We start from the raw sequence: 22,614 nt of genomic DNA on the forward strand, positions 1-22,614 counted from the left end.
AGGCAGCCAAAGCCTGGAACAACCTCCCCCTGCACTCCGAACTGCACCATCACTCCAACAATTCAGACAAGATCTAAAGACCTGGCTTGTAGAGTAGTCAGCCTCCATGCAGTAGCGAACAGTTCCAGGTCCTGGAGCCCCTCATGGGTGATGTGCTGTGCTCTATGAATAATTGATGGATTGATTGATTGATTCATTGATTGAGTAAACCAGATGTCACCAAATATACAGAGGGCTTTATTAACAAATAACATGAGCAAGCCATGTATTGTGTCGAAGCATTGACATGCAATTATTCTATTTAAATATTCGTATTAGAGACTAACTCTAAAAACACAATTACATTTTCATTTACCAAAGAAATCAAATTAAAATTATATATTTAATTTCAGGAAAAAAAGTGAACAATGGAAATGCTATCCAATTCGCTCCAGCTACATTAACCTGTTCCCTTCTCTTCAACTCAGTGAAAATTAATACGTGTGTGCTTTATTGCTTACTTTATTTCGATCAGAATAACCAACACTAGAGAAAATTGGGAGCAAAATAAAAAAGGAGTTGTGGGTAGAGCAAATAATATTTTTGCACATGGATATGTATATGATCCTGTCACTCTCTCCTCCCTGATTGCTATGTCTGCCATATTGCTATCATTAAATCAAGATTGCCAGATTGGAACATGCTTTCTTAGTCATTGTATAAAAATAAGTTCACTTTGTAGGTCATCTTGAACTAAGTTGAATCTTGAATAAGTGCGCCAACCAAAGCTGCTTGGAATTTTGGAATAAACTTGCAGAATTGCCAACTCTTATCTGTCATATATTCGGATACTGCCAGTTGTAGTTGGCTTGGTATGTCTTGCTAGGAGGTGATGTTTTTTCCTTTCAAAATATTACTAGAAATGTATTAGACCCAGCCTTTTCTTTCCAGAATTTGGACTTTGTGAATAAAATATGACACACTCTTAGCATTTTAAACCAGATATTCCATTCCTGTAAGCTAGGATAGTCTTTTTTCCAAGGGCAAATTTGTGCATGTTCAAGTTATGTCTGTTCTGCGTTTTAGGCAAACTGTACAAATATAGGTTGGCTCTAGGTGCCTGACTTGCAGGGCCCCACATTGTTTTTTGTGAAGTTTCAATGTTGTTCTGGAGGAGAGCAGAACAGCATGGTGAATTGCCCGCTCTTTACACTGAGTCACTCTTGCTTCGGTTTCCACACTCATTAAAATGTCTCATCAGTTTCACTTTTAACAACACAGAGGAATTCACTGACCTTATCTCTTTTGATAGTCTTACGTGTCATTCCCAAAGTTCAGTTCTAAAGTGTTTCCAAACTGCTGTTTTTATTCACATATGTCGGCTTCCTAATAGCAGACTTAAGAGAACATGCTTCATTCTTGACTTAACAAAGGAGGGAAGGTTCCACCATTTTTCAGACTTACCTAGCAAGTTGTTTATAGAATTGTTTACAACCAAAACACCATTTTCTGTGACTTGGTTGCTTTAGATCTCACGTTTGCCACAGTAATTCAAGCTGTAAGTACAAGTTTATTTTAAAATCATCCTTCAACAGATAGTCTTTGGTTATCGGCTGTGGGCTTTTCTAGAGATTGTGTGATTGTAGGTGTTCATGTCAGTCTTTTTCCTCTGCAAATGTTGAGTGGTCAAATCATTCTGTTGTCAATGTGCATCGTGAGTGGCAAAGGCACCGATGCAGCACTTCAGTGATCCTCACAACTTTGCTTGAGACAGAGTAAATTTTTTCAGTATTCTTAAATTCCTGAATGAATTTAAATATAGCACCCACTATAAATGGTAGGTCATCACCCCAAATAACAAAATACTCTACTTTGATGAGGGCCAAGAACCATGAAACGTGTCAGGCCATTTCCAACACTGGCTGGGCAGGTTCTTGATGCAAAAAGTATGGAAATGTGAGCAAAAGGAACTGACTTGGATGCATTTAAAATATTACCACGAAGAGTAATATTGTACCAAGTTCAATGTGCAAAGCACACATGTGAAATAGTTAAAGGATTGTTCCTTAGGGGAAATGAGGCTAGAGATAAGTGAGGTACAGGAAGAAAGAAAGGTGGGGTCAGATGAGTTAGTCTTGGTAGAGTTAGAAGTTGCAGAGAAAGGTGGGCATAAAAATAGACAGAGGAGGCGGCGAAAGAGAGACGGCAGAAGAGAGTGCCAGAGGGCAAAAGACAGAGAAGTAGAGAGAGTCCTGTGACTGTACCAACTATTTAATTTGGAGGGAGCCCTGGGACGTGGGGGCTTTGTGCGATTGCCCATTTTGCCCATACCGTAAAATATCCTTGATGGGCAGTCAGGCCTCTTCCACTGCCTTCATTAAGGAGACCAATGTGCAGAGACGCCTTTCTCTCTTGTGAGTCGCAGCACCGGGGTCACATCCTAGTCCTCACTCGGCCAACACACTCCCTCCATTTTGCACCCGTCTCCCCAGGGAAGCCAATAGCGCATTGTTCCAGGGTGGAGAGAACCCTGAACTCACCTGGTGCAGCGATCATGGTGTAGCAGTAGCAACCACACCTCATACAGGGGTATATTATCAACAACCAGCGATAATTATCGCTGGCCGTGCTTAGCGATAATTTTATTATCGTAGACTATCTCTGGAATTTATCGCACTGGTAGTGCGTTATTAACAACGCGTTACTCCAGGGCGATAAAAATTCCAGAGATAGCGAGGTTATCGCCGTTTTGCAGGGAACATCGCTGCTTTTCCAGCAATGCTCCCTGCAAAATGGCGATAACCTTGCTGATACGACCCACAGGGTCGTATCAGCATTATCCACCCCAATGTTGGGGATAGGTAAGTCTGAGTTTTATCGTAGGTTAGTTTTTGGAGAAAACTAATGTGTGCTAAAAATGCTGGGGCAACCTTGTAAATGTGAACATCAGCGATATTTGCAAGGTTGTCCATCCGGGGTACGCCCAGTGACGCCCAATTTGTATCTTATTAAAGATGCAAAGGGAGGCGTTGGGAAAAAGGATGCTAACATGCGATTATGCATGTTAGCACCCTGTATAAATAGGGTGATAGTTTCAGCGAAGATAATGCCCGTGTAAATATGCCCAACAGTTCTTTTTTGGTGCACCTTCCTATGAGTCACCCAGCTGGTCTTCCAACCTTCCCCAAGTTACTGACCCACCAATGTTGTGGTGGGGGAGGGGGTTGTGGTGGATATTTTATGAAAGCCGTCTACTGGTGTCACAGAGCTCTAAGCAAGAGCTGTCATCTTGGGTGCAGCCTAACGCCACCGCCTGCAATCTTTGTTTAGGAACATTTTAACATGGAAATCCATTGCTACAGTAAGCAACATTTGTAAAACCATTATCTACTGAACTTCACCAGATGACTCTAAGTAATCAGGCACTCCATAGTCCAGTCAATATTTTCTCCACTCTAACTGTTGTAATTTGGGACTTTGGTACAATTGGTTCAATGGAAATGATTCAGGACTGCATCTCCCAGAATACACTGAGCTATGAAATTATTGCTAAAGAGAGGACATTAATGTCCTTGGAGACACGGAGGCATCCGTCTAACATCAAAGCTGTGTATTGAACTGGAAAGGAGCGTGTAACAAGTATGTATTGGCATTTATTAAACAAATAATGTTTTTTTATGAAGGTTATAACAAGGTTATTATTTTTTATTTCAAAACGCTGCTGTACTCTCTAGAAGCTCTTCGTTCTGCAAGAGGTGTGGGAAGAGAAACAGTTACCGTTCCATGTGAATTAATCATTAATTTCCTGCATTATACCGGCTGTAAATGTTGGGTAATTTGTCAGCTGTCATAGCTGTAAATCTGCCGCTTTGCTGTGGATGTATTGGCAAACACCTGACGTTATCTCCTTGCTTTGTGTTACGTGCCCAATCCCTGCGTGCATGCCGAGGAATACAGTCGAGACATGCGCCTAATGGGATCTGAAAATGGATCGGGCAGTTAAGGTGGTGTTAAGATTACAGAACGTAACAACTCCCTACTGATTAAAAAATAAATAAAAGCAGGAACCAGGTCATTCCGATTGTCAATACATTTCCTTTTTATTGGGTTAGGTTGATCCTCTGCACTGGGCTCCGTCCCCCTCTCTAAAGCACTCCATGTGCTGGTACCCGGGCAATGGAGAGTTTCCAGGCGCATCGTCTTATTCTTGTTTAAGAGGGATTTTAAGAAACAAGCCATGGCCCATGGCCGTAGAGCCTTCTTAATCGGACTCTCAGAGCCTGCCAAGGTCCCTTGGTGGTTAGTATACAGATTTAAATGCTTATCCAGCAGCAAAGAGCTAGCTATCCACAGAGCAGTTTTACATTCCAGAAGTGTGCCTTAAGGATAGATTGAGGAGTCTTTCATGGATATTACACTACATATAGGAAATAAAGTTTATTGGCTGATTAATAAAAAATATAATCTTACCAAACATTAAAACATTACAATCATTCATGCAAAAGCATGAATATTAATTTCAGATAACCATTCAGTATCAAAGTATTGTAAAACAAGTAAATCTCTAAACGAAAGTGAAATACATCGTGCAGCATTTAGCAATTTAGGCTAATAATTGCAACCTCTTTCAATGCTGTTGTGCCGTTTTGAACAAATGTGATAACAAAAATCTTCTGTCATCCTCCATTGCTTTGCATCCATCCCCAAAAATGCGGAAAATACTCATATTTATGTAAGCATGCTATTCGTACGAATTATTGGCGAAGGTTTTCCAATTGCGTCTTAGCTAAAGGGAATAGCAAAAACAGCAGATTATGCTGTGCCTGATGTTGCTTTCGATGGCCTTCGGCAAATACCCTTGTGTTATTTTGCTCGCATATGATTCAATAATGTCAGAAGCATGTTTTATGGTGGACATATCTTCAAAGTCCTTGATTTAATAATCAATTTACTGTCCTATGTTCTATTCAGGACTGAAAATGGAAGGACCATGTTATGTTATGTGTATTTGTAAAGCGCACACCTCACCCAGGAAGGTATACTGGCACTGAAGCAGGAGCTGGATGGGCCGACCAGGGTCAGGGATAGATGAAGAGCCGAGTCTTCTGTTTATTGCAGAATTCAGGAACTGTGGATGAGGATCTGATTTTCAGGGGCAGGTCAGAGCGACATAGGAGAAGGCACAACCGCCGGATCTGGGTCTGTGTACGCAGAGGGTGTGGTCAAGAAGGAGTCTGGCAGAGAGGAGGTGTTTGGTTGGTATGTGGCGGTCTCTGTGGTTGTTGAGTGTTGGAAATGGGGTTTCTGGTTGGCTAGCTTATGCACCTAAAGCAGGCAGAGCCGACCACTCTAGTCAGGGTAAGGGAGTCACACAACCAAGATAACCCCTGATCACCCCCTTTGCAGTTTGGCAGAGCAGTCAGGCATTACCCAGAGGCAATGTGTAAAGCATTTGCGTAACACACAAACACATAATAGTGACACACTAGTCACACCACAAAAAGAGACTCCACACAAGTTTATATAAAAATATACTTAGTATTGTACATAAAACACTTTAGACCATAATCACATAAATCATTGGGCTACTAGGCACTTGTCAGCACGTCACATAGACCATAAATCACTTTGTAGTAAGTGTATCACATTTAACCCACACATCACATTAAACCATAATTACTTTGCCATAAGGCAATGGTCTCAAACATCATAGTTAGTGCACTAAAGCAAATACTTGTACTGGCACATTGCTCGACAGGCTCCTGGCCTCAGGTGTAAAGCCCAACATAAGGGCATGCAGCAAAAACCTACAACAGTGCTCCTCACAGGAAGACCAGGCACAGCAGCATATGTGCGCCTGGTCTTCCTGTGAAGAGGTACCCCCTGTGCTGTTGCCCTCCAGGCAGCAAGTTACAAAACGGGGGCCCTGCACTGGGCTCATCCCGCAATGCCATAAAATGTAAAGCAATGCCCCCCCAATGGTCGGGCCTGCAAGGGTGAGCCCGCGGGGGCTCTCCAATCAGGAGACCTTCACTGGTCTCCTCCCTTCACTGACCTGGTGGCTGCTGCTAACCTGCTGCTCAGCGGCTCAGCGGCTCAGCGGCTCAGCGGCTGACAAGGTCAGGCCTCCTCTGCCACTGGCAGTACAGAGGCAGCTGTTTGCAACCTCAAAGTGTAGCGGCCAAAGACAATGTGGCTTCCTCTGGATGATACCATCAATGGGACTCGCTTCCCTCTCTGACAGAAGTGGTGCTCTGGGAAGGGACCCATTCCTGGGAGCAGGCTTGTTGTTCCCTCCTCGGAGGGAACATGGCAGCTGGTGCTGGCGGCTGCGCTGAGGTCTGGCGCTTCCTCGTGGGAGGCCCGGGCTGTGATCCCTCACTTCCGGATCTCAGTCACCATGGCAACCAACCACTGCCCGGCCAAGCTTCCTGGCAGATGGGACCCCTGGGAGGGTTTTTTTGCTGTGCAGCTGTGCTTAGGTTCTCACCCTGTAATCACCAGCAGCAATGCAGCGCTCACCATGGGCTGGCTGTGGTTTGTCCTTTGAGCATTTCCTCAGCTGGGGAAGAGGAATCCGGCACTTCCCAATGTGTTTTGAGAAGGCAAACAAAAATAAAGGGCTCAGCATCCACTCCACCACAGGAAAGATAAAGGAAACATGAAGTGCTCACAAGCGCTATGTGTTCTCCGGCACAGGGCAACCACCCAGGAGCAGTCCACAGTGCTCACCTCGCACTGGGCCCCTTTGAGAGCACTGGGGGCAAGCAATTTCAGGATCGCAGGCAGTAGGCCAGCACACAGGGTCCTTGGGGCATAGATGCAGTCCTTCCAGCAGATCAGCACAACAAGGCCAAGTCACAGTGGTGGTTCCCTGACAGCACAGCAATCCTCTGGCGCAGCAGGTAGAGCCAGCAGCATCTGGGTACAAGTCCCACCCAGTGTCTGAGTTCATGGAGTCACAGCCCCTGTACTTATATTCAAAAAGTCTTTGCTCTGTGGGCACTTCAAACACTGTTTAGATGGGCACAAGATCCCCATTCACATCCCAAGCCCAGACCCAGACACACTATAGGAGGGTGGAGACAGCATTATAGAATGCAGGCACAGCCCTATTCAGGTGCAGGTGCAACTCCTCCTACCACTCTAAATGCAGACCAGGCCTATTCAGGTGCAAGGGAAACTCCTCCCTCACACTAATTGCAGCCAAGGTCTTTTCAGCCCAGCGCTGAGTCACACAGAAAAGGCAGGACACACCTCAACCCAACTTGTGACTGTCTACAGAGAATGCACATCCCCTCTCTCCTTTCAGTCTAAACCACATACACATCCAGGCAGGACACTAAGAACCATAAACACACAGAAATGACTACTTCTAAAAGTGGCATTTCTAAAATAGTAATAACAAAACCACTTTCACCAGTAAGCAGGATTTAATACTACTATTCCAAACATACTAAACATGGCCATGCCACCCCTCTACTATCAGAAATTACCACTGAAACACCTATCAGGGAATTCGCAATGCAACCCTAGGAGAGGGCAGCCTCAAAGCAGTGAGAAACCAATTAGGCTGTTTGTCCCTACCAGGACATGCCACGTCGTTAAGGCACATGTCCTACCTTTTACCTACACAGCACCCTGCCCAGAGGGCTACCTAGGGCCTACCTTAGGGGTGACTTATATGTAGTAAAAGGGGAGTTTTAGACGTGGCAACCACTTTACATCTTTACATGATATGTCACTGCGGCCTTGGCAGAGGTCTGAGACAGGTTTGAAATGCTTCTTCGGTGGGTGGCACAAGCAGTGCTACAAGTCCACTAATAGCAGTCAATTTACAGGCTCTGGATATATGTGATACCACTGTATAAGGGACTTACAGGTATATTAAATATGCCAAACTGGTGTAGACTAATCTTACCAAGTTTACCATAGAGAGCGCATTGCACTTTAGCACAGCATGGCAGTGGTAAAGTGCCCGGAGTCATAAAACCAACAAAAACAGATCAATAGAAAGACAGGGATATGGTAAACAGGTAAACAGTTCTGGTATAACCCTGAAAAAAGGGTCAAGTCCAACACTGAGGGACATGGGATCAATGTTGTGTAAGGCTTTGTATGTGGCAACAAGAATGGAGATCAAAGCTTTAGTGCCGGCACCATTCCCAACGTCCCATAAATTGATGCTCAACACAGTGAAGGTGCAAGTAGCTTGGAACACAATCCCCTATGTCCCATAAATGAGAAGGAGACAATTCCCCTAATTTCTCAAAAATTACATGCACAAAATAGCCCCGCACCCTTCAAATAGTACCAACACAAATATTCATCTCAAAGGAATGGCTATTACTTTCATAAATAATTTGAATAAAGAATGAATCTTAAATTTGAAGAGCCTTGATTGACTTCACTTGGGAAAACAACTGAACAACTGTGAATTATTTACAATGAGGATTTTGGTAAAAGCTTTGTACAAAACTCAACATTGAGAAGAATATTTGTGTTGATACTATTTGAAGGGTGCAGGGCTATTTTGTGTAAGGCTTTGTATGTGTGGTGTGCATGAGGAGTTTTAAAGGTAGTCAATAGTGGATTGGGAGCTAGTGAAGCTCTTGAGGTGTGTGGTCATGCAAGTGATGCGTGAGAGGTTGAGGATGAGCCTGGCCGCAGAATTCTGGTCAGTTGAACATTGATTCTAGCATAGAGTGCATTGCCTTAGATCAGCCTGCTGGTGATGAGGGCTAGGGTGGCAGTTCTGCAAGTGTTGGAGCAGACCTATTTGAAGATCTTCTTGAGTATCTTGAATGTATGGAAGCAGGAGACAGAGACTGCTTTCACTTGCCTGGTCATGGAGAGGTGGTTGTCAATTGCTATTCTGAGACTCTTTGCATGGGCTGTCGGGAGGGGTGTGGGTCTGTGTTCGGCTGGCCACAAGGTGGAGTTCCATAGAGAGGTGTCTTTGCAGAAGATTACTAGACCCACCTTGTCTGTGTTGAGCTTGAGGCAGTTGGTTTTCATCCATCTGGTCATGCAGTTAGAGAAATTGGTCTAGGTGTTTGGTGTTTTGTAGGATAGAAAGAGTATGAGCTGGATGTCACCAGCATAGGATATGATGTTGAATCTCTAGGTGGAAATTACACTGGCGAGTATGTTCATGTAGGTGTTGAGAAGAGTGGGGCTGAGCGAGGATCCTGGTGGAACTCTGTAGATGAAGTTGACTGCGTTGAGGTGAAGGGGCCAGGCTGACCGACTGGATGTAGCCTGTCAGGACTAAGCAAATCCATCAAATTGCAGGACTTTGGGTGCTGGTTTTGTGCGGTCGTTGGATAAGGATGGGGTGGGAGACTCTGTTGAAGGCTGTGGAAAGATCCCGGAGGATAAAGGCTGCTGTGCTGCTGGGATCATTTGCTTTTGTGCGTGACAGTGATGAGGGACATCTCGGGACTGTGGTCGGCCAAATGTTCTCTATCTGGGTCTCCTCGAATATCTGACCCAGTAGCTGAAGTCTGCCTACTGTATAAAATACCTAAATACTCAATAGTGTCATTATTTTAGGAGAGACTTTACTGACTGCCCGTTTGACAACACATACTGTACAAGGCACTGACCCTGAAGCATTTTAATTTATACTATCAGTTACAACTTTTCCTTTTCCTTTTTATTTCTCCTTTACTGTTCTTTTCCCTTTCTCCTTTTTTCACTTTCCCCCTTCCCTTCCCTTGTACATTCCCCTGACCCTTCCCTTTGTTGTCTTGTAAATACTTTTGCACTGCAATATATAACCTATTTTGCCTCTCCAAGCCTAATGTTGTTCAAGCCTTACTAACCCAAGGCTCAATACATATTGTAAAATAAATTAACCAATCAATTTTTACTTCATAATTAATAGCAGAAAAGCGATCTTGTAAAGTTAAAAAAAAGCGTGTTTTGTGTGGAGGGACTATGCACTTCTTAGACATATTTTGATTAAGTGAATCGCAGATGAATGCTAAGCTGTTGCAAATGCCAATGAGGAAATACTTCCACTGGTTTCATGTGGCCTCTTGGGGAACCGAACTATGTTATCTTTAAAAACCAGCCAGGCAGACTCCCAAGACATTTCACATTTTGTAGCATACAACATTCATGCATCTACTTTAAAACTGCTGCTGCTGCATGAACATCACGCATATGACATAAAATGTGGTGTATAATAAGAAACGTAAGAAAATAAATGTCTGTCCCACATGGAAACCGCCTCATATTGTCCTGCCTTATACCAGGCGAAAGTGCAAAATCAGCAATAAAAAGAACTGGAGACAAAAGAAGCAATTAAAGGAAAGGAAAAACAGATACTATGATGTTTGATTCCACATTCCCATGTAGTAGAGTGCAGGAAAATACAGGAAGAATATTGCTGGCCTATTTGAATAGTTTGCGTCTGTCTTTCTCGGACACACACACGCATTATACATTTTCTCTACAAAAGGACATAACTGGAGCTCACCCCATTGTTATTGGTATTTTGTTTCATTGCTCAGATTTAACTGCTTGTGACCAGGATAGGGTTAAATAATTTTGTTAAAATTGACTAAACATGCAGATGTGCATAGCGTAAAATGCATTAGATTATCATTGTTGAGGGAGGGAAGGGGCATGAAACCATACCCAAACCCCCTTCTCAAAATGTTAGTAAATAACATATTATAATATCCATCCATGCATGCATGCATGCACGCACCCATGCATCCATCCGTCCGTCCGTCCGTCCGTCCGTCTGTCTGTCTGTGTGATTTGTAAGTTTAAATTGGATTACAAGAGCTAAAATATTATTCATGTTCAGGAGAATGTTTAAATGTGTTATGATTACACTGATGGTTTCATGCTTGTAATTTGTTTTTATTTTTTCCCAGTGCGCACAATGAATGACGGACTACTGGCATTTTGTTGGGAGCAATGTCCATGTCAAAGCCGAAATGTGTTAATATTTTTGTACCGTCCTTCGATAAAAACAGTGTTTAGCACTGGTAGCCACACCTCCATAGCTTCATTTGAATAGGGGTTTTGTTGAATATAGACAGGTGCTTGTACCCGTTGCCACAGCAATCACTCTGCTGAGCTCCGGCCTGCTTAGTATGGTGTATGTTGAAAAAAACCTCAAAATAAATAGATGTGAATTTTCCTTTCCGGCTGAGCCTGCTACCTGTTGTCCTATGACAAGGACACGTTTTAGAGTTGTGGGCTGTCCTACTCCCTACCCATGGGTTGATCGCTTGGAGCATTCGATTTAGATTCTGCTAGTAGGCGGTGTTTATTCCCGTGCCCACGACGACCCTTGCACATATCCGAATTTAGAGCAGCAGGTGCTGTTGCACCCACTTCAGTGCATTATTTTCCCACAAAAATATTGGAGATTAAGAGCAGCTGGCATAAGAGCAAGGGAATAAAGACAGGGAGACAACTGCAGTACTTTTGGATGGAGTTGAGGGTGGTTCTGCCAATAGGTTCGGTTAGTCTCAAGGCAGTAATACGATATAAGCAGAATCTCCAGGAGACACTATTAAAGTAAAAAAATATATACCCCGCCTCCCCGACAAAGTCATATTGGCGTGGGGAGTGTGCTGAAACGGTGTTGTGTTTTTACGATTCCCTCCTTTGAGGTTTTTAATTCACCCATGAATAGACATCACATTGTTCCTCATTATCTTAAGGGTATGTTTGAAATTTCAATCAAGTATGTCTGAAGTGACCATGAGTGGAAACTAATTTTGGCAGCTGAAATTGAGAAAGAACTGGCGGAATGGGTCGGACAGGAAGTGATAAGTAATTTCAAGAAATAAAGGAACATTAAGTTGAATAAATTTGAGGAGGATATTAAAACGTGAGAGGTAAACAGGAATATTTGACAGGTCTAATTCCAACTTTTGTTAAAGGTTTCGAAGCACCCAGAACAGAAGCTCAAAAAAACTTTAAAATGTTCAAGTACATGTTCAAGTTAATATAAGTACATACGTATTTATATTAACACTAAATTCAGTTCTGGTACATCTCAGCACTAGGCATTTTGGAGATAGTGTCCACAGTCACAAAGGGCACTTTTTAGACACATTTGGACGGCTAAGGTAAGATCAACAGGTGGGGACAAAAAGGTTTACAGAGGGAAGGAAGGTCAGGAGCAGTAGAAAAAAGAAATATAGAAACAAAAACTCCAATAAAAGGACCAGAACCCACATATGTAGATGCAGGAACAGGTGTGTTGGGTTTAAGATCTTTTCTTTTGCTTTGTAAGTAAGATGTACTTTTTCCAACTGAAAGGTGACATTCTCCATTTTTTTCAAAGATTGAAACTCATGATGCTACATAAATTGTCTAGAATTCAAGGAAAGTTTTTGCTAGAAATTGAACACCAAAATGAGAATGGAAGTAAAGTTAATATTAGTGACTTTGATGTCAGTGCCCTTTACAGAGCCCTCCTGATAATAATGTAACCAGTGAATCCACCAACTGGCACACAGCTAGAGTAACACATTTGGTGTGCAATAGGGAAATACAACAATCTACTGGCAAGTCTCATGCAGATCCACCAAGCAGTGGGCAAAACAATGGGGGGAGGGTGGGTCAACAAAGTGATGTGTGCTATTTTAGTTTAGGTATGAATCTGTTGATGGAGCTAAAAAAGAAAGGTCTGACAGAATTACACCAAACTTTGGAAAGGAGTAGAACTTTCCTTAGGGAAGAGGCCTTACTTAGTTTGCTTAAATTCCTTCAGAAGTGTTACGGGTATTTACATTAGAAGTGTTTTTTGTAGGCTTTAAATGAGACAACCTGTTACTCAAAGTTTGGAAGATACAGATATCTGGATCATTAGTCCACAGTAATTCTATGAACCTGGATTCGAGGATCATCTAGGTACCAAAATAAATGGAGAATCCAAGTGGATGAGTACGCTTTTTCTTTTATAATTATTTTTGGTTATGCTGACTCAAAAAGTTCATTAACCTGAAGTGCTCTGATTTACTGGACGAAACTGGAAGAAATATTTTGCAGCTGCCATTACGGGACCAGGGCTCAGTGCCGCAGACATAAGGAGAAGAGAGAATATGCTCTGACCCCCTGGCTCAGACGTTTTTTTATAAAAAATGCCTCTTTTGAAACAGGGCGGGTGGACACTGATTGGGGTTCTAGTGCCTGATACATCCCAGCTGTCCTAAAAACCCAGGCCAGTGATCTTCAAACCCTCAGTAAGAGCTCCTGGACCCTCACTGGAGTTCAGACCTGGCACAGGGTCCTTGAACCGTTATTTTGTTAGATTTTTTTAAATGTGTGGTCTGGCCAGCACTGGCCAGACCATGCAACCAATCCTAGTTGCACATGGCCGAAAGCCATGCACATGGAAGGTTGGCTGCCTGTGGCTGGTCAGCAGGGCCAGACTGGCCATAGCAGGTACCGATCAATCCCCCGGTGCGCCGCACGGGTGGGGCCGGTTTTCGGCCCCTGGGGGCTGTTTTTGTTACCGGCCCTGGCAAAGAGCTCGGCGGCACCTCCCCCCCCTCCTCGAGTGGGGAGGGGAGGGCCGGCTGAACACCTTGCCGGGGCCGGTTGTGGTTCCCAGTCCAGCCCTGCTGGTCAGGCACAGGGACTTGCCACAGGCCAGCAATTATGGCAATCCCTCTTTGCACGTTACATTAATGTATGTTTGAGAAATCTTAGATATTTGCTTAAAAAACCCTCAGTGTAAAGACCACTGCTGTGACTGCGACTGGACTAAATAACAGTGCACTTGCTCTATGCAGGGACAAGGAATTCAGGAGGCAGGGTTTACTACACATGAGTAAGTACCTGAAAACATGGAATGAGAAGGATAGAATATAAATTGGAGCATGTTGAAGTAGATTGGAATCCTAGTACTGATCACAAACTGCGTAATGCTTGCAAAAGGCAACACTAGAAAGATAATATATTAAACAATTGGACATCGGCGGCTGGCAACTTACATTATATTGGGGCACGATGCCCAAAACACTCACGATATATGCTGGCACCCAGGCTCTGATTAAGAACTCCTTCATCCTGGCGTCCTGCCACTCTCCTCGGACTTGTGCGGAAATGGAGGGACATCCTCCTTTGTACAACGTGAAACCAACCAATCCTGGAGCTGCAGCGCAGTTCCAGGATTGGTTGGATCAGGCAAACCCAGCGCACATTTTGAGGCTGGGGACCTGCGGCTGCAATCCCTTGGCTGTTTCTCAGTCCCGGGATTGCAGGCTCTCAAATGCGCATGTAAGATTGGCCAGCTCTAGGCAGCCATCCAATCTGACTCGCACACTGGCAGAGGCGAAAGTAACAGTGCAATTGCACTAATCAGCGCTGCCCACTGCCCATACGTTGTAACAGCGTGAATCTGAGACACATCAATAAAATGGTATTTTATTAATGTGTGTGCCTGCTGCGCTCACAGCAATTGGAGCGACAATTCACCGCCATAAAGTAGGGGCCGCCGCTACAATTGGTAAGCAAGATGAAAGGTACAAATAAAAAACTTCCATAGTTTGCATATTTCATGGAAAATTATCAGACTGTAATGGCGCTATTCTAAAAATAAAGCAAAAAACTGTTTTCTTGGAGTGCAGTTAATTCAGCAGTGATGATCAGTGATGTCACTGCTGAAGTCATAAATAATGTTATCAATGATGTCACTTATAATGTCATCAAGTGATGGAATGTGATGTCACAGGCAGCTCAAGGGGATAAGGCAAGCTTTCTTTCAAGCAGTCATGTCAATGGTGATTTCATAAGTGATTTAATCTATGTTATTTGCAATGTCATCAATGATATTGCACATGATGACATTTGCACCTCAAGGAATAGGTAATATTTATGGTTTTCATTGGGAATCATTACTGTCAAATTTGAGCGAGATTTGTAACTCATTTGTTAACTGTATTTTTTAGGTGAATTTGAACTGTATTTAAAGAGTTTGGGTTTCACAATGAGGATTAACATGTAATGTGATAACATACTTCTTATAATCAACAATTTCTTACCTGATTGATAATAAAATTAATTTACATTGTTCTTTTTTGTAAACTTCACCTGTAACTGTACCTGGAAAAAAGAAATTACATATTAACTCAGTCTTAATATTTCGCTTTAAGTGAGTATTTCAATGAGTCCTGGTGTTGGTGATTTTAGATCTGTATTGGACTCCTCATCGACCTTCACTCACTATTTGTGTCTTTAATTCTCTGTGATTGCATTTGAGTGTGTAGCTGAGCCGTGGCGGCTGACACAAAGAGGTGGTAGGGTGGGTGGAGGGGGTGCAGGGTAGTGCAGGAGGGGGAGAAGAGAACAGTGGCGTAGCAAAGAGGGGCAGGGTGGGCGGTCTGCCAATGGTGGCACAAGTTTTTGGGATGGCAGCCTCCCCCGCTCTTACCTGCCATCTCGGGGCGGCAATCCTACCCCGCTCTTCAATTGGAAATGGAAAAAATCTCACCAGCACACCCCCCACTCTTTAATGCGGCTGCAGCGGGGTAGCAAACACAGCACGGGTACTGCCACAGGCAGCCAAAGGGCTAGCTACGCTACTGGCACAGGGGGGTTAAAATAATTTAAAAAATAACACTTAGCTGGAGCTGCCGGACGCCTCCCCTGTCGCACTTTAGTCTACCTTCGGCCAGCATGCACTGGGTCAGCATCAGACTCCATGTGCAATTTCATATTGCTCTCATGCAATGAGGCTGAAAAGACGCTGCACTTAGGACAGGGAGTCTGTGCTGTTTCTCTAGCCCGGCTGTTCAATACAGCCAGTTTGGAGAAACCTAACTGTGAATGTGTGTTAGACCAGCCTGAGTCGGCCGGCCAAACACACATGCACACTTAGAAGTACACATAGCACTTCTCCTCCCCCTTTCCATGTTCCCACACGCCCACACCAACAGTGCTGGCTCAGATGATGGAACATTGTTTTATTTTTCACCTGCTGGCTGTGAGCCAGTGAGGCGACACTCATCTGCTATTGCGGAGGAGCTGTCCATATACCTGAGTGAGTGGTGCTGTTTGTTTTCTTGACACTTTGTTGGACAATGAATGGCTGTCAGTGCTATTCTTTCCAGACAGCAGCCTTGACTGTTTTTCTTACTGAGCGCAAGTATTTCTGTTCATGGACATGTGTTGGATGCACACTATTATCACTGTTTCTTTCCCTCTTTTTTTGTCCTCAAATGTTTGTGATACGTTCATTCCCTGAATGCATTTTTGTAAACTTTTGCAGCTACAGGAGCGCTCCCTCAAAAGCCGGAATTTGGTCATGAGTGCTCGTATGGGTAAATAGAGAGTATGTGGAATCCTGGGCCTGTGTTGGGAACCCTTCACTTCACTTCACTCTTTCTGGTGCTGGGACACTTCCCCACACACTAAATGTGACACTGATTGCTGGTATGGGTGAGTTGAGTGCATGTTTAAACCTGGACTGGTGCAGGGCAATTATCCTGGAAACAAGCTATGTTAAGTAAAAAGCTGCTCTATCAGAGAGCAACTTCAGCTCTTGTTTCCTTTTCGAGAAAAGTGGGTAAACCTGCCCCAGCCGAGCTGCTTAAAATCTATCACGCCAAATGCCATAGCGTAGCAACTTATGGCGCAGGTGTCTGGGGCTACGCTCCTTCAGATAACCTACAAAAGTTTCAAAACGGGTTTTTAAAATACATCTTGGCACTTCCTCAAAGTGCCCCAATATACGGTTGCCACATCGAGCTGGGCATCAACTACCTGACAGATAACATCAGATGCCAGCCGATCCTGTTATGGCACTGTATTTGGAATAAACCGCAATGCCACCTAACCCGTTCACTAATAACAGATTGTTTATCCCTGACAAATTGGCGTAAAATTCCTTGGCTACTCTACGTTTCCAATTTCTTCAAGGATTTGAACTGCACATCTTACTTCTCTGAGCCTATTTCAACATCAGACATCACCAGGAAGGCCCTGAAAAATCTCTGTTTAAACCACCTCAGAGATTTGCGTCTATCTCAAGAAGTAATTAAACCATCTAATGTGCAGATCCTAATGGTTCAATCGTCTCCTGGTATTCAGCCATATTTAACTTTTTTCTTAACCAACCTTGAAAAATATGTTATGACCAGGTTTCGATTTAATTCTTTTTTTCGCCTTGTTACTTTCCCCAATGAATCGAACTGGTCGCATGATTTGATTAACTGTCCCTGTGACGGAATATCATCTCAGTCCACAATGCACGTAACCTTGTTCTGACGATATTATGAGCAGCCCCGCAAGCGCTGGATTATCCCCCTCCTTCGCGAAATGGGCTTGAGAACCTGTCGGCCTGCTTACTTGGCCCTGCAGTTACTAGATTCTCAAAACGCCGCCAAATGTGTAGCCTGCTTCTTAAAATCCTGTTTAAAAATTTTCTGTAAAGTCTGAGCTACTGATTACACGATGCCATTCTTTCTCGTACACCATTTTTTAACAATCATTTTTACAAAATGTTTTTAAATGCTTAATAGTTTATATCTGTTTTATAACATTGTGATTTAAACATGTATTGCAATTATATTTATGTACTTTTTATGGTTCTGCTATGTGATAACCGAATAAAAAAGTTTTGATACTGATACTGGTACCTATCTCTGCCAACTAGAGACTCCCAGTTCTAACAATGTTCATGTGAGGTTTGGTGTAAATCCATTCAGGAATGCTCTATCTGAATGATTGAGGGAGATTTTTCTGCATTGTTCATTTCTGCAGTGCAGTACCAGTGCCGGTACTGTGTTATCAAGTGATCTGAGTGGCTGAATGCAATGTAGCAGCCACCATTATCAGACTCTGAAACACTGCCCCTCTGTCATGAAAAAGTTTATAAAAAAGGCATAAGGGAAGGGTAGAGGCACATTTATCCTGAAGCTGTTGTTGGTGGACCCACCCCCAGGTCAAAATATATAATATAAAAAAAAACATTCTGCAATCGTGTACTCCCACATGATTCAGCATTACCCTTCCATAAGGTACCACTGTAATCCTAAAGGACCAGCTGTAAATGTTTCCACCCCATTGCAGTACAAGCTTCCCCAAGGTATATTTCACTATGGGTGGAAGGTTGCATGGCTGGGACGAGGAAGAACTGTGGTAACTGGAAAAAATATTTTGTTTTTAAAAGAGAAAAATTGTGGTCGGGCACCTTTAACGGAATAGGAAGTAGGGGCCTGTCAGAGGCCAGGTACTGTAACCAACTCCTCACCGGCCATACACTGTGCAGCAGAGGGTTTAGCTGATGACAGAGGAGGCCGTGTCTTGTGACCAGTAGTTTCATCTCCATAAAAATTGTTCTTTTTTATAATTATTCAAAAATGTAATTTCTTTCACAAGGCTAAACCACTGAGTTCTGACTGATTGTGTGCGCATATGGTTCCCCCCAAAGGTGCTCCCCACAATGACTTTGAAATCGACTTTCAAATTGATTTATTTTGCTATTATCTTCGATCCATACATGAGATTTATTCATCTTCTGTAATTTGTCTGCTTTAAATTAAGGAGAGTTTGTACCTTTAGATTTTTTATGTGTACAATTGAGCTACTCTTTTGAGTGAGTTTGTTTACACACCACACCTCTAAGATTTCCTCGTAAGCTATTCTTTTTCGATACACAGCTGTGCATCTTCCTGTTTGACCGGTCTGGGAATACAGTCATAGATGGCACCCAGACCTCCCTCTTCAATAGCCCTACAGATCAATTTCAAACAATGATGATAATTATTGTAAAATTATTCATTTTATTGTTTACTTGAATTAGAACTGTATAAGGTGTAGATGGGTTTGGAGTGGCAGGTAGTGGTTACTAGAACTCTTATCTATACAACTCTGCCCCTGTTTGTATTCTTGTAATTAAAGATCACATGCTTTTCTAGAAAGTGATTGATACCCATCTCACATTACAATTCTGTTAGGGTTAAGCACATAGGGACCTCATTTTATTAACAGTAAACTTTAGAAAGGAAATTACATAAGGGTGCATATCTATTCCCACTTGGGGCAGCTCGAACCCTTGATGGATTCATATTTAACACAATGGTTGACAGGCTAAGCAGTGTCATCGTAAAGTAGTTGTGTGGAAATGTTGGGACAGCAACGATATTCTGAGGCCACATTTTAGGTGCAAGGGAACCTATGAACGGTATTTATGACCACTGTGTATGGATCATGTCAGCGTTTTCAAAGTGGCTAATTTTCTATTCTATAAACCATTCATTGAACAGGCACAGTGACATCCCAGTTTTTCCACATTATGTTGCAAGAGACCAGATTTTCAGGCATTTGAATATTTTAATATGAATATATTCCAGGTGTATACTTATAAAATTTGACATGGGTCCTGTCCTTGTGGATCAACCTTAGATACACCTTGCATTAGCAATGTTTTATCTGGCAATGCACTATTTCAGGTCATCCCGTCTCAGGTGAAGGGTCTCCACATCTTTGTTGTTGTTGGGTCGTATATCAGGCACGTTATATGCCCTTTCAGACTTTGGAAAATGAAACTGACCTTCTCCGTGCTTTGGATCTGCTTGCCCTCTCAACCAACACTAAGAAATTAGACATTTGTCCTGTAATCTATGTATCATAAATGTCGTCTTTCCTCCTCATCTCACGTTCTTAATTTCTAGCAAAGACGTAAAAGTGTCTGTAGTGTTACTAGTCTATCTCATCATCTTGCATCTGCCCAAATCATAACCGATAAAGAAAAAAATACTTTTCAAAGATACTGTTTTAGCCAATTGTTTTTCTCAGCTAACCATAGTTTAAGAAGTAGAATGGTGTAGGATCTATCAAATACACTTTCAATAAAGGACACCTGTGAACACACGATTGTAAAGTTAACAGTGCTGTATTTTAAAAATAAATCAGTGAAACAACTGATTCCTAAATGTTTCTTTTTTAAGGATCTTCTCATTTGTATGCAAAGGGGCTGAGCAGACACAGCACTGTAATGGGCTTTGGGAGATACACATATGGGGCCTTATTTATGAGAAATGACGCATCGCTGCGTGAAAGCAGCGATGCGTCACTTCTCAGTGCGCACTCCTTGCGACATGAATGATGCGTCATATTTACAGTATGAAGCATCATGTCGCAAGGTGTTACAGATACGTCAGTATTTCTGACGTATCTGTAAGCGCAAAAGTCACGCATTGCCGGGGTGTGTCACAAAAGTGACGCAACTCCAGCAATGCGTCCTTTCACATGGGGAAAGCACCATGTGAAAGGGCTTGCGTCAGTCTTACGCCTGCTGTGAGGCAGGCGCAAGATTTTGACGCAACAGTGTCCTAAAAGTGACGCAGTGAAATCTCATAGATTTCACTGCGTCTCTATTACGAGGCTTTTTGCGGGGAAACGCCCCCTCTGCATACATTATACCTGACGCAGGTATAATGTAGCGCAGGGGTTTACAAAGTGACGCATCTGCTTAGATGCGTCACTTTGCAAATAGTGCGCAACAGGAGGCATGTTTTACGCCGCCGATGCATCACAAAAAGTGACGCATCGGAAGCGCAGAACTGACGCAAGGCCTCATAAATGAGGCCCATGCTGTTTTCTCCCTTTGGCAAACACATTGCATTTCCTTTTCGCCTTATCTGGCGTTTTTCCATCTCTCTCTCTTGCTTCTTTCACATGCTCTGCATGTCCTTGGGAAGTTATGTCCAGGAACACCAACGCTCTGCGTCTGATCCCCGTAGAGATCCATGCACATCTCGAACAAACATGTAGAATGACTTTCAGGCAATGACTGGGATTGAAATCCCAGTCCACCGCCCCTCCATCTGTTTGTAATGTGAATCAGCCAGAGATTCCACCAGGGCCGCCTTCTCAGTGATTTGTTCGTAATGATCTCCCATGAAATCCCTCTGCTGTGCTTTCTGCTCCCTTAACTTTATGCCTTAAATGCCAAGTGCAAGCCGAAAACCACTGTTTACATCCAATTTAGGAAGGACAGATTGCAGGTGATTTTACAGTAAGTTCACAGTTAGTAGCAGAAATTGTGTAAATGGGAACTGTAACAAGACTGAGCTTAGTTCCAGATTGCTTAATATGGATCTCCGTCACCAGAACTGTGCTCTATATGTAATGTGGAATAAGGGACCGGATGACATTGAGTCACAGAAGATATGGCACAGCAAGACACAATAGTGCCACTGCACTCTTCTTAGTAGAGGTGTACAGATGGGGGTGGGGGGAGGGGGATGCACTGCAGAAGTAGTAGTAATATTCCATTGTTTAAAGTCTAACTATGCAATGGGGAGGCGCAATTGAATCACCTGTGGCTGCTCACGGCCGGGCTTTGCTCCGCTGTTTGTCCTCGGCCGGGCTTGGCTCCGCTGTTTGTCCCTTGCTGTGGGTACTCCTGGCCGGGCTTGGCTCCGCCGGGGGACGCAACTACATCCCCCAGCAGCCCCATCGCGGCAAGGACGCCGCCGCCGCATTCAGGAAGCGCTGGGAGGCGCATAAAGGAGTCCACGCTCCCTCGTCCCGTGGGACGCGCGCGGGTGCGCCCGGGAGAAGCCCGGGACAAGGGCGGGACCATCTGTGGCCGTCCGGAGGAGGCAGGGCAGGGCCACGACCCCTGGCAGTTTGGCCTTCGGATTTAATCATCTTGTAGTGAGTGCCTAACATCTCGTTTATTCATTCTTTCTTTTATATTGATCCTGTCTATTGAGTAAATGGCAAAATTGCGCTCTGGTAAAACTCCTGCCCTAGTCGGGACTTTGGACAATTATATGGTCAAGATGGTCACAAAGATAAATTCTGATCGTCGTCTGTCACTCAGCCGGATTAGCCCCCCTGCCTCGCCCACAGTCGACCTTCTTGCTGTAGACAACATTGACATTGATAATGTGAATGAGGGCGCCCCATCTGTTTCTCACCTTGTACTATTAGATTTTGACACTGCTTCTACTTCGGCGGACATTCCTGATAGCAATGATGTACTGTCATCTTCTCCCACTGCTGTTCCATCCTTGACCCGCCGCCCAGTTAGGGCTTGTAGAAGACTGATTAATAAGCGTGAGGGGCAACGTAAAACCAAGAAAACTGCAACTTCTCAGCCTGCTCTGGCGGAGGTAATGATTGATGATAGTACTGAGGGGGGTCACAAAGCTGTGAATAATGACCATCTTCAGCTATTCGCAGACATGCTGACCACTAAAATGGAGTTAATGATTAAACCCCTAATAGCAAAAGTAGATATGGTGACAAAAGAGGTAGCCAGATTGAGCACACTCCTATCCCCACCAGCTCAAGCGATCACTGAAAATAGTACTAATGCAAATCAGAGTGACACTTCTGAGGGCGCCGTAGCAAACAGGAAGGGGGTTGATTACAAACTAGACCAAGTCTCTAAGGAGGTTTCTAGACTTGGGTGCCTCTTGTCCTCACATTTGTCAGGGACTAAACTGCCCCAGATTATTGGACCAGGAATAGCTGCCACGGCAGCGGTCTCTGGCTCAAATAGCGGCAAGGGGGTCAAAGGTACATCCACGGGACAACCTGCTATCTGTGTAAGTTCTGCCCAACCTGTGTCAAAGCCTGATACCATAGCTCCTATCTTACAGAAGAAAATAGCCGCTAATAAGACAGGCGATAATAATT

The 22,614-nt window shown here is 43.6% G+C and overlaps 1 long non-coding RNA gene across 1 annotated transcript in view; it reads left to right on the forward strand.

The window, feature by feature from the left end:
* Positions 1-22,614, forward strand: part of LOC144807788 (uncharacterized) — a 773,993-nt gene that overhangs the window by 526,782 nt on the left and 224,597 nt on the right. The gene's annotated exons all lie outside the window — the stretch shown is intronic.

Source organism: Lissotriton helveticus, chromosome 1_2 (assembly GCF_964261635.1).
Source record: "Lissotriton helveticus chromosome 1_2, aLisHel1.1, whole genome shotgun sequence".
Taxonomy (NCBI): Eukaryota; Metazoa; Chordata; class Amphibia; order Caudata; family Salamandridae; genus Lissotriton; species Lissotriton helveticus.